Source organism: Parus major, chromosome 4 (genome assembly GCF_001522545.3).
Source record: "Parus major isolate Abel chromosome 4, Parus_major1.1, whole genome shotgun sequence".
NCBI lineage: Eukaryota > Metazoa > Chordata > Aves > Passeriformes > Paridae > Parus > Parus major.
Window position 1 is genome coordinate 53,509,584 of NC_031771.1, and position 11,553 is coordinate 53,521,136.

An 11,553-nucleotide genomic window follows, 5' to 3' on the forward strand; every position below is an offset into this window, starting at 1 on the left:
CATCCAGATTAAATTTTGCTCCTTGCCATGCACTTCTTGGTAAAGGTGAATCATCTGTGGCCACAGTGCATTTGAAGGGAAATGGGGTGATGTTCCTTCTTCTTGCCAGCATGATATTAATTGCATGCTGTGGGTGCTGGCCATCTCCCTCAGCACTGTTAATCCAGTTCTCTTCATGTCCTTTTCCTCCCTGTTCTTAGCCAGGACAGCTGGGACTGATTTTTGTGTGGTTGCATTGACACTACAAGCACAAATGTGGTAGTACTCCATATCCCTTACCACAACAGCTGCTTTCTAGAGCTCACCTGTCTGTGCTGAGAGTTTTATAGACTTGGGTTTCTTTTGAAGCTGAAAAAATAAATGACTGCCCTCGCTCCTAGCCAGTATGGATGGGTCACTTTTTGTTATCACTCTGGTTGGAAACTAGCCTGTATTCCACTCTGCACTGCCATTTGTTGAGACTGAAAACCAGCTCAGATTGCTGCCACTGGTCTTTAGAATTCACTGTGTCTTGGACTGAGAATTTCTGTGTAACTTTGCAGGTAGCTTTATGAGTGAAATGGCTCAAGGTACTTGGACTAGACTGTACCAGCTGGGGAAAGCTGTCATATAGGCCTTCCTTTTATACTGTACAAGTCTATGACTTGTTCATTGAATGGGTTTTCTCCTGTGGCCAAGTGTTTGATGGATGACACTGAACATTTAGAGAAGTGTGAGAGAACTTGCTGAGTTTTCCAAGTTCTGTAGCATTCATTAGGAAATTACTGAGGAACTTGCAAAATCTGAAAAATCCAACAGATATTCTGATGCACTCTTGCTATGTGTAGGTGGATGGCACTGTGCTTGCCCTGTGCAAGCTGAGAGTGCTGCCAATTTATTCTACTACACACATGGAGTGTTTGAGTGGTGGCCAGAAATGCTTGTAAACTCTTTGGGATTCTTCAGTATTTGCCTTCAGGTATTTGGTTTTGTTGCATTCTTTGATGGGAACTGTGATCAAAACCTAGTTGTTCTGTGAGCAGCTGTCCTCTTTTCTATGGATTGTGTCTAATGATTGGATTCCCTTCTGTCTAGAACCAGTGAAGTTCTGACAGTAGCTTTTCCCACAAGAAAAAAATCACTTGTGGAGATTTCCTCTTGTTTAGTAAGGATTTAGTTTACATAGTTCAACACTGGTCTCCTCTAACCAGACATTAATTTTAACAAAATGTATAGAAAAATAATATCTCTGAAACCATTGCCCTTCTGTCAAATGTTTGAGATTTGCCAAACTTCTGTATGAAAGAAGAGGGCAGACTGAGAGATCAGTCGCCAGACTGTGATTGTATTGTCTTGTTTCCTATAAAACTAAGCTAACAGGGAAGCATTAGATGGATAATCTTCAAACCTGTCCCAGACAAGGGAATCTTGCAGAGGAAATGGTGCTTGTAGTGTCATACAGACTTATCTTTGTGAAACGTATGCTGGTTTGGCACCTAGACTTTAGTGAAACTGCCCAACTAAATTGTTAGTGGGAGCTGTGCCATCTGAGCAGATGGGCATGTGTAGGCAGTCAGTAGTCATGTTTGTTCTTCATTTATGGGAATTTAGACCGGGATTTGAAATACCATGAAGCATAAAAGAGAAAATTCCGGGTAAGTTATCCTCAGGTTTACATCTGAACTAGGTATCCTTGTGCTGTTGCAGAGGGAACATCCTCCTGGTAAGCAAGTCTAGGGCAGCACATCTGCCCGGATACTTCACACATCTCAGTATTCAGATTTTTCTGTTAATTCTGTCCTACCAATCCATTTTCTCTGGAAAATGACTCTTTAGACCGTGTTTTTGCTTTTGAATCCTTTTAACGACTTTCCCATATCAGTTTCATTTCCAGCTTCCTTGCAATCATAACTGAGTGATTCCAGCTGTGCCTGGAATTCTGCTCACTTCTTTCCAAATCATCGTGCCCATTTGCTGGGCAAAGTTACTTCTTAAAGCGTGTGGGTATGTACACACATGGCCGTGAAGCAGGCTAGGCTGGAAACCTACAAAGTGTCACCTGCACCCCAATGACTACCTAACTGCATTCTCCTCCTTGCTGTAAACACAAGCAATTTTCTTCCAAATTCTAACCTTTTTGAGTGTGTGCATTACTGAGCCAGGCACAGATAAAGTTACAGAGTGCTAGATATCTATCTACGTGTAACCTTACAGTAACGTCCATGCGCATTTAGTCCAAGCTTTCTTCAAAAGATTTAGCCACCACCTCCACTATAGCACCTGGTGATTTTGTGTCATCTATGCTAAGATTTTGGACAGAATGATTATGTCAAACAGGTCTGATTTTTTTCACTTTCTGTCTTGATGTGGGTAATACAAGAAAATCTTTACATGCACACCTGGCCTTACTGAAAGCACACATGTTCTGCAATATTGTCAGATAATAGCAGCATCGAGTGATGAAAGTTTGAGCCTGGCCTTTCATCTGTTTCTGCTGTGTGGTATTACTTTGAATGTCTGCACTAAGAGTTCTGTCTTATTTAGATTAAGTCTTACAAGACAGGGACAGTGTTTTTCCCATTGTGTCACACAACCTCAGCAACCTTGATGGTATTCAAGAAATAAACAATTTAAGGACAATGCTGTTGAGAGATCTGCATCATGTAGAGTGTTTCTGACCCATTTGATGCAGAGGAAATTCTATGCAGGAAGTTAAAGGGTTGGCTAAGGTCAGAGCTGGTGTTTACAGAGTATCTGGCATCTTTCTTAGGCACATGTTAAAACAGTGTTCTTCAGATTCCAGAGGAAACCAACAGGCAATATGCATCACCTGCTACACACCTACAAGTGTCTAGAGATTTTTTCTCAGATATGGCTTTCCATGGTTATTTCTCTGTCTATTTGTTTGGAAACTTTCTCTCCAGTTTATGGGAAATCATGCTAGACTAGGGGAAAACCATATGTTTTGTGACTTAAAAGGGACCTATATAAACATGCTTTTCTCAATTCCTTGCTAATAAATGAATGGATGCACACTTGCACAAGTGAAGTACATGAACAGAACAGCTGTTCTGTTACAAGTTAGGGAAGGGGAGAAGAGCCCAGATGTCCAGAACAGGGTAGTCTGAGCAGTCAGTCGACAGCCTTAATAATTTTCTAGGCAGGGACAACTTGAGAGCTGCCAGAATAACTGCCAGTGGATCTCACCAAGGAGCCAAATACCCTGGCTGAGACTATAATATACAGACTGGCATCTGGGCTCTCTGATTGTCATTAGTCCCTGAACATGACACAGAAGGAAGTGGATAATAGTAATTGAAATGCTCACTGCAGCATTTTAAAAGTAATTATTTTGAATATTTTCCTAAAAAAAAATCTAGCAATTAAGAAAATAATTAAACACATTTTTTTTGAGAAGGCAAAGGCAGTGCTACCAAAGCATTGCCAAATAAAGACTCCTTCTAAGGGTTTGTGGTTCAAATGACTGTGTATTATTTCCTTTGCTTAGATGTTTCACTCCACACTTCTCTCCTGCTACTCAGGCACCAAGATAACTTCCATTTATTCCCATAGGCTAAGTCACTGCTATTTGTATGGAGAGAGGCATAATACAGTTAAAGACAAACTGTGGATGTGTGTGACTGCACCTCAGTTTTCTCTTATGTGCCCTGGGATGCTCTTGTGCTACAAAACTGATGTATCCATTGGTCTTATCTTCAAGAATGTTTGTTCTCTCACAAACTTTGTTATTTCCCTTTTGTGAGCAGTCTTGGATGGTGTGAGAGCCAACAGCCTTAGCATGGTTTGAGAGGAATTAGTTCATCCCTGCATCTTTACTTTCTGGTGTGTTATAAAGTGGAACATATTAGACACTAACATTCCTAGCAATAGGTTTCCCATGAAGTTGTGTTAAAATATCTGAAAACCTTGACATTAATGTGTGCCTCTAGGTATTATACCTGGACACATGTGGCATGTCTTAGTAGTGAGCATCTGGGAAAGTTGGCCAAAGGTTGGTTGAATAAAGAGTAAGACCCAGCTGTCCAAAAAGCTGATGTACGCATTGCCATTTTATATACTTGTCACTTGACAGTGTCTGAACCTGCATGGAGGTTTCTGATTCTGCTGCTGGGAAGGTTTGGAGAACTTTGTCATTCTCAGCCATAGGTGTAGGGGCTTACACACATGCTGCTTTAACCAAGTGGAGAATGGTTTTTCTATCTAGGGACCTGGGATTCTGTCTTTTGTCATCAAAACACAAATATTGTTTTATTTTTCTCCTAATGTCTGTAAACACTATACTGCAGTTTCTTCCTAAGAAGAATAGGAAGAAAAACTGAGCTGCTGCAGTGTCTAGGACTGCTGCTTTACTGTACAATCCACCAGTAAAAGGGACCTGAAGATACAGGGATCGATCTCCTCTATGTAAGCTGGTCCACATAGATGAGATCTCCTTTTTATGTATGCTTTTTTTTTTTTCCTCTGGAACGAAAGAGTTGGTAGTTGTGATTAATAAGTTTTTGAGCTAAATACCTTGCTTTTAGTATGGCCACAGGGGATGAAGCATGAAAAACAGTAACAGCATGCTACAGAGGAGTCATTGAAAGGATCACTGGAATTATTTTTTGAATGGCTTTCTATTGTTGGATGTTCTACTTGAAAAAAAAATTAACCCTTGCAGTAATATTAGGTTTGCAATGTGTTTTTCCAAAACTATTTGTATTTTGTTTAATGCTTATAGTTTCAAAAGTGCACAGCGTAGGTGCTGCAGGTTTTGTAGATTCAACAAGCAGAGCAGTATAGAAGGTGAAGTTTTGTCATTTCAATAAAATAATGGACACTCTTGCCTCTTTGAGTTCTGTAAAGGAAAAATAATTTGAATGCTTAATATTTAAATGGTTTCTCTTTGCAGAGAGTAAGGTCTTTTTCAACATAAAGTTAGTGCTTATATCACAGGAGTGTACTAATCAGCTGTAGAGCCTTTCACCTCTCTGTCCCCAACACAAGAATATAAGAAAAAATTCACTGTACAAGACCAGAGATACATTTGTTAGTCTGATATCCCACATAAGAGGGATGTACAGATGACTAAGAAATAAACATAAAATAATGTTTAACAGTAATCAGACAGTATAGATGTAATAGATGCAAGAGGTGACTAAGAAATAAACAGAAATAGATGACAAAGGAATAAACAGGAACTAAAATCAATCTACTATAATATTTCTTCTCCATTCCTATTGGTCACCTTTCCTCTTGTTAAATGTTTCTATGGGCCCTTAGCTCTGAGTGCAGCTTTTCAGGAACAAAGACCCCTGTTCACTGTTCTATACAGGCTTCTTCTGCCAAACTACTCCAAAACTTTGGCCCCTGTATTTTCCTAGGCATCTTTCAACTTTTAAAAGGCTTCTATCAACTCTGTCTCTGCAGTCTATGAAAGGAATTAATTCTGTAGTAAGCACCATTGCTAGCCTGCTGTCCTCTTCTACTTCAGAGGTTAGGAAGAATTTACCCTCTGATTATGGGATTCAGCTTTGATTCGGGTGAAATCTCACCAAAGAATACTTGAACATAAACTGCTTTTTCAATGGTGGTTCACCAAGAGATCGTATTTCATGCTCAGAGATACATCAAAATTCTTTGTCCTGTAATAAATACAATCTAAATTTAACACATCAAAGAGTGATGGAAGTGTTAGTAATTGAAGATTTCCTTATTCCAATTGGATCCTCTCCTATTTCTTGGAGCAGAATGTGAACTGTGTGGGCAGAACTTGATTTGCAGGAAATAAACTTTATAAACTCTCTCCAAGCCCAGTGTTTCTGTGTGGAAAAGGAAGCCACACATTGTCTGAGGTTCAGCTCAGAGCAGCAGTCATGTCATGAGAAGCCTGAAAAGGCAGTATTCCTGTCTTCTCTGGCTAGAAAAACACTGGCCTTTCCTATCCCTCTGCCTCAACCCGACCTTTTGGGTAAGATTAAATTAACAGTGGTGACAGATTTATAGTAATCTTTTAGATTTTGAGAACAGAATATAATCAGATAATTTAAAATTTTTCTCTGAGGAAAAGAAAACCTTTTTTATATTTAATGGAAGTTCAGATTTTCTCAAAATAACAACTGTTAAGGAACTGGAACAAAAAAACCCCAGATAAGCAGATGATTGAGTATCTATTGGTAAAAAATTCCAAGCATTTTCAGTATCACTTGGCCTTTGCTTTTTTTTAGTCCTCAGAAGGAACAATAGATGCCAAATCTGTATTTCTTAGAATGGGAAAGGAGCATGCATGGGGTGAAATGGGCAGGTGTGGTGATGGGTTTAGCAATGAGGGGCTGGAATATAAAATAAGAGCAGTGATTCAAAGAAAAGACCAGGATAAAGGAGAAAATGAATATATTTCACTTTCATCAACTATGCCAATATAAATCCTATTCAGATGGGGACAAACTTGGCATTATAATTCCTAACTTCCATGAAGTTAAAATTTGGGCCTGTGTAGGGTTAGAAACCATAACAAGCAGTAGTTGAGAGAGTTTGTTTTTCACATGCTACCTCTGAGACTCCTTAAAACACCATGTGAGGTTCTCCTTGGGGTTCTGCCAGCTTTGGCATAAACCCTGACACAAATGCATGGAACTAGGTCTGCTGGGAGGAAAGGTTACAGCATTACAAAACTGCTGCAATATCCTTTGCACCATGGGCTGTTGCAAAAGGTCACTGCAAACCAAGGGGTGGACAGTTTTAAAGGTAGGAAAGCATGACTTGCAGGTACGCAGAATCCAAAAACATCTTGTACAACCCTCCTGCAAAAGCATAGTCAGCTAGAACAAGCTGTCAGAGTTATGTCCAGATGACTTTTGAATATCTCCAGGAATGGAGACTCTACAACCTACTTGGGCAACTTGTTCCAGTGCTCAGTCACCCTCACAGTAAAAAAAGTGTTTCCTGAGGCTCAGAGGGAACGCTCTGGGGTTTTGCTCATTGCCTTTTGTCCTGTCATTATTCACCAGTGGCTCTTTCTTCTTTATAGTCTCATTTTAGATATTTGTAGACATTGATGAAATCCCCTCTGAGCCTTCTGTTCCATAGATTAAACAGTTGCAGCTGTCTTAGCCTTTCCTCATATGAGAAATGCTCCAGTGCCTTCATCATCTTTGTACTACTTCACTTGGCTCTCTCCAGCAGCTCCATGTCTTGTACTGAGGAGTACAGAAAGACACAGCACTCAGGTGTGACCTCTCCAGTGCAGAGCAGGGTGGAAGGAACACCTCCCTCCACCTTCTGGTAACATTCTTCCTAATGCAGTGAAGGAAATGTAATGGTTCTTTGCTGCATGGGCACAGTGCTGCCTCTTGTTCAACTTGGTGTCCACCAGGAGCCTCAGGCCCTTTTCTGCGAAGTTGCTGCCCTGGCAGTTTGCTCCTGGCATATGCTGGTATCTCCTGCTGACAGTGTTCTGCTGGAACACCTGAGCTCTCACCAGTCTATTTATCGCACTGACATCACACACCCTTATCCTGTGGCTCTTCTGGAAGAAGTTGTAATTTTCATCAAGGCACCTGCCTTTAATAAAAAACCTTCATCCTTGGAGGCAGCTTTAGTTGTCTTGGTAGCCTATAGAATGATGAAAGATCAGGGATTTTTTACCTTTTATGGGTAAGTTACTTGGCAGATGTTCCCACTGCATCTTGATTCTTGGGCCTAAGAATGCCATGCATGGTTTTGCAACACCTAGGGCAGACAACAGGAACAGATGACTTTAACTCAGTTGCCAAATAGAGAAACTTTGCCCAGGACTAAAAGAAAGCACACTCTTTAAGAGAAGGAAAACTAATGAAGTAGGTCATGACACAGAAATGTGAGTGGCCTTTTGCTAACATAGCACAAAATGGGGCTGTGCAGATGATGCAATCTGAGAAAAGTGAAAGAATGTTGTAGTACAGTCTGCTTTTAGATTTTGATAGGAATTCTCATGTTAAATCACACAGAGAGAATTTCAATCTGTGTCATTGCTTAGCAAAGACCTAGACTTCTTGTCAGAGAACGAAAACAAAAATCCCATCCAGTTCTTATATCAAATTGCTTGCAAAAGCCAAAGAAAGAAAAAGAGACTGTGGCTATGGTTCCATGATCATTAATATCATATCTATGTTCTGGAGAAACATCCTGTAAGACAAATTAGATCTGGATCAGTCACAAGCACACAATTGCATTTCTGTCTATTTAGTCAGAACATGGTATTAGGTTTGTGCCAGCTTTCTTATTTTTACACTGACTTTACGATGACTGTAGAAAGGCAGGCAATATTTGATCCACAATAAAACCAGCTAATGCAAATATTTTTAAATATGAACTGCCAGAGTGAGTATAAGCTTTTATATAAAGTCTGAAAGTACAGGTTTTTAAAATTTGTTTACTTTGGAATCCTTAAGTTACATATATTGTCTCATATAACTACAGTATGATTTGTTTCCAAAACAAAGGCCTTACTGAAAGACCTACCAGTTGTATTATGTGCATTTCTGGTAAAAAAGAATTATTACCTCATCTCTTGGTACCTTTCTACCTGTCCTGTTCACAGAACTGGATGCAGGGTACGCAGATGAAAAGCTCAGTCCAACACCCCAACTAGTACTGGGTTTACAACAATGGTGAGATTGAACTAAGAGGGCTCAGCCATCATAACCTCACCTGGCTACTAAAAATACTACTAAGATGCCTTACTCCAGAGTGCGTTTATTGAGGTTATAAAAAAATGTCTGAACCAGATGAAGCACCTTAGCTGTGGTATTTAGCTCTCCTATTATTACTGTTCCTATTAGCCTCATAGCCCTGCCCTTTCTTCTTTGCCTTCTGTTTTGACCTTTGTGCTAAAAAGTTCTCTTTTGTGACACTGCCATGTACTCATAACCTGGAAAGCAACCAAAAACAATGTCTTAAGCAGGTTGATGTTGGTGGAGGTCACTCAAGTCCCATGGTAGCAGTAGTAGTCCTTTGTGCACTGTCTGCCTTTGTCACTAGGGAGGTTGTCAAAAAAACTGTATTTTCTGCCTCTTCTTTTGCTTCACATTTAGGTGTGTGTTTGTCTGGTTTTGTTTTCAAGCAAGCAACACTGAACTTTAACAGCAATTCCCATCCGTATCAACTGTTGCTAAAAGGACAGTTCTTACCATCTTTAATATCACCTGAAAGATTACTAGGACACATTCCCTTTAAAAATGTCTTTACAAGTAAAGGGCAGAGGAATAGGAGGTAGTTAATATGAAAGTGTGAGTTAATACTTTAAAATTTCAGTTCTTTGAGTTTTGTTTTTTTTTTTGCATTTTATCTTTGAGAAAAGGTTAGTGATTCTTAATAGTTCCTGTTGCTGGGGACTAAGACATTGAAGATCAGAATCTCTGCTTAGTTTAGACTGTAGAAAGATAGGCAGTACCCAGGTCTATTTCTTCCAGAAAAATCAGACTAAAATAATTTGTCTCAACTCTGGACTTCAGGACATAAGCAGGTCTCTCTAGTTCCATGTTCTCACCATGTACTAAAAATGCCCCTTGAATTGTCATAGATAAAAACCCCTCTATATTTCATTTAACCTGAAATGAATGTTCTAAGTAAAAAAAACTTCCCTGGAACTTTAGTTCCAGCTTGTTCTCTAACTCCCATGTCTGCTTCAACCCCCAGTTCAATCTGTGTAACAACCCCCAGCTGATACTTTCCAAAAGCATAAATCAAGATCCAAAAATCTTAATTTTTTTTTTTTTCAGTGTTGCAGCTGACAACAAAAAGTCTCTCAGGAGCTGGATTTTCCCTCCTTGCAACTCAGGAAAAGCAGAGGGAGAGAAAAAAAAGCAGTCTCAACATTACTTTTTCACCTTATTATTATCTATCTTTATTTCACCATTATTAGTTAGATCTAATTCTTGTCATGTTGACATGGAAATCAGAAGACGAAATCTAGCTGAGTGAAGCACAAGGGAAGGGGTTAATGCTTATTGTTCTCTCTTTGTGTTAACCTAATCATATGTTAACTACAATTAAATAAAATCTGCCCTGCTACCAATATTTGATTTTGTTATAAGAAAAGCAAAGATGTAAACCTGTCTGTGTATAGCAGTCTACAGAGTAAAATTACTGAGAAAAAAATAAAGAAAGAAGGCACTAGAAAAGAGTTGATCGACTATACAGAATGCCTTATTAGTGAGAATTAGCTGTCAGATAATTTTGTACCAGTCTTATCTTTTTTATTTCCAGATGCAAAGGTTTAGGTGTGTAAAGGAGGTCTCAAAATCCTTCATGCTTCTTCTGTTTACCTCTTTTCTTTCTCTGTTTCTCATTTCTAACTCAGAGTAGGCCTTTGGCTCCACCCTTTGATCATTAAAGAGAGAAAAAGGTTGAATTTCTGTTTGTTTGTTTTTCTTATGTTAGAAGTGTTTGACCTTCCTCAGTTTTATAGAAATATCTATATTGAGGCCAGACAGATTGTGAATCTTGAAATACCCCTGCTATAAATCAGTCAAGATATGTGACCTTCTGTAGCTGGCAGCACAGGAGAACTTTTCAACATCATGTGAGACTTACCAAGATCAGCAGCCATCACACAGCAACTCCTAATTCCTGTCCCAAATTATGAGATACCTGTTCACAGCTGAGAAGGCTGTGAGAGCCTCCCCTGTTTTAACTGGCTGGCCTCTGTTTATCATGAAGGAGGTAGCCAGAAGTGAAGTATTGAAAATTTAACAAAGACTTTGTTTATCTGAAGTATTCACTTATCATTGGAGACAAGTAGGTGCTAATAAGTACCAGAAAAACACCAAGAGTTTAAATAGTATTAACAAATAATCCCTCCTTCCTTAATTGGTGTATGCTGCACAGGAACTGAGTTTTGAATGTACAAGCAAATGTTAAAAGTTGTTTTCAAGCCTTACTCTCTCCTCAATAAGACATCAAAATGTTGTCACCCTATCCTTTTTACTTTATTTTGTAGTTCAATACTTTGATCATTCCCCTCTGACATAGTTCCTGCTGTACCAGATTAGCTAGCAGCAAGTTGCTAGCTAGATGAAAAAACCCTTTAATGGGTTCTGTTTAGTACTTCATCTGTAAATCATTTATGTAAAGAAAATGTAACCAAGTCAAAAACTGGCAGATAATTTCTTAGACATTTGTGCTGGTTATGGAATTATTAACCAGCTTTCTCTTATGCTAAATACTCTTTCAAATGTTGATTTTGTTTAAAGGAAAACATATGGAAGAGAATTTGAGGAAGCTATTTTTTTTTGAGAAAATAGTATACCTCTTAAACACAGGAAATGCACTGCCTCTAATCCACTGAAAGCCGGTAAAGCAAATGATGTGTTGAAATAAGGAAAAAGACCATTTGAGTTGGATAGATGGGAGTTGGAATAAGTAGCTGTAGAACTGTTTAGAAGACAAAAAGTAAGAGGTGAAAGGAGGGGCCAGAAAATTTTTTAGCATCATAGCAAGAGACCTTTAAGAAAAGCATATTTCAGTACACAAAGGATGTGGGTGAAGAAACCATAGGTGTTATTGCTTGGTTGAGACTATTTCTACTTTACT

General features: G+C 39.0%; 1 long non-coding RNA gene across 1 annotated transcript in view; it reads left to right on the plus strand.

Annotated features, from left to right (window-relative positions):
• The window catches only part of LOC107203544, a 30,118-nt gene extending 19,784 nt beyond the window's left edge, over window positions 1–10,334 (plus strand). The window contains exon 3 of the long non-coding RNA XR_004497121.1: window positions 9,741–10,334. This is a non-coding gene — a long non-coding RNA (uncharacterized LOC107203544). The remainder of the gene's footprint in view (window positions 1–9,740) is intronic.
• Window positions 10,335–11,553: the final 1,219 nt, after the last annotated feature.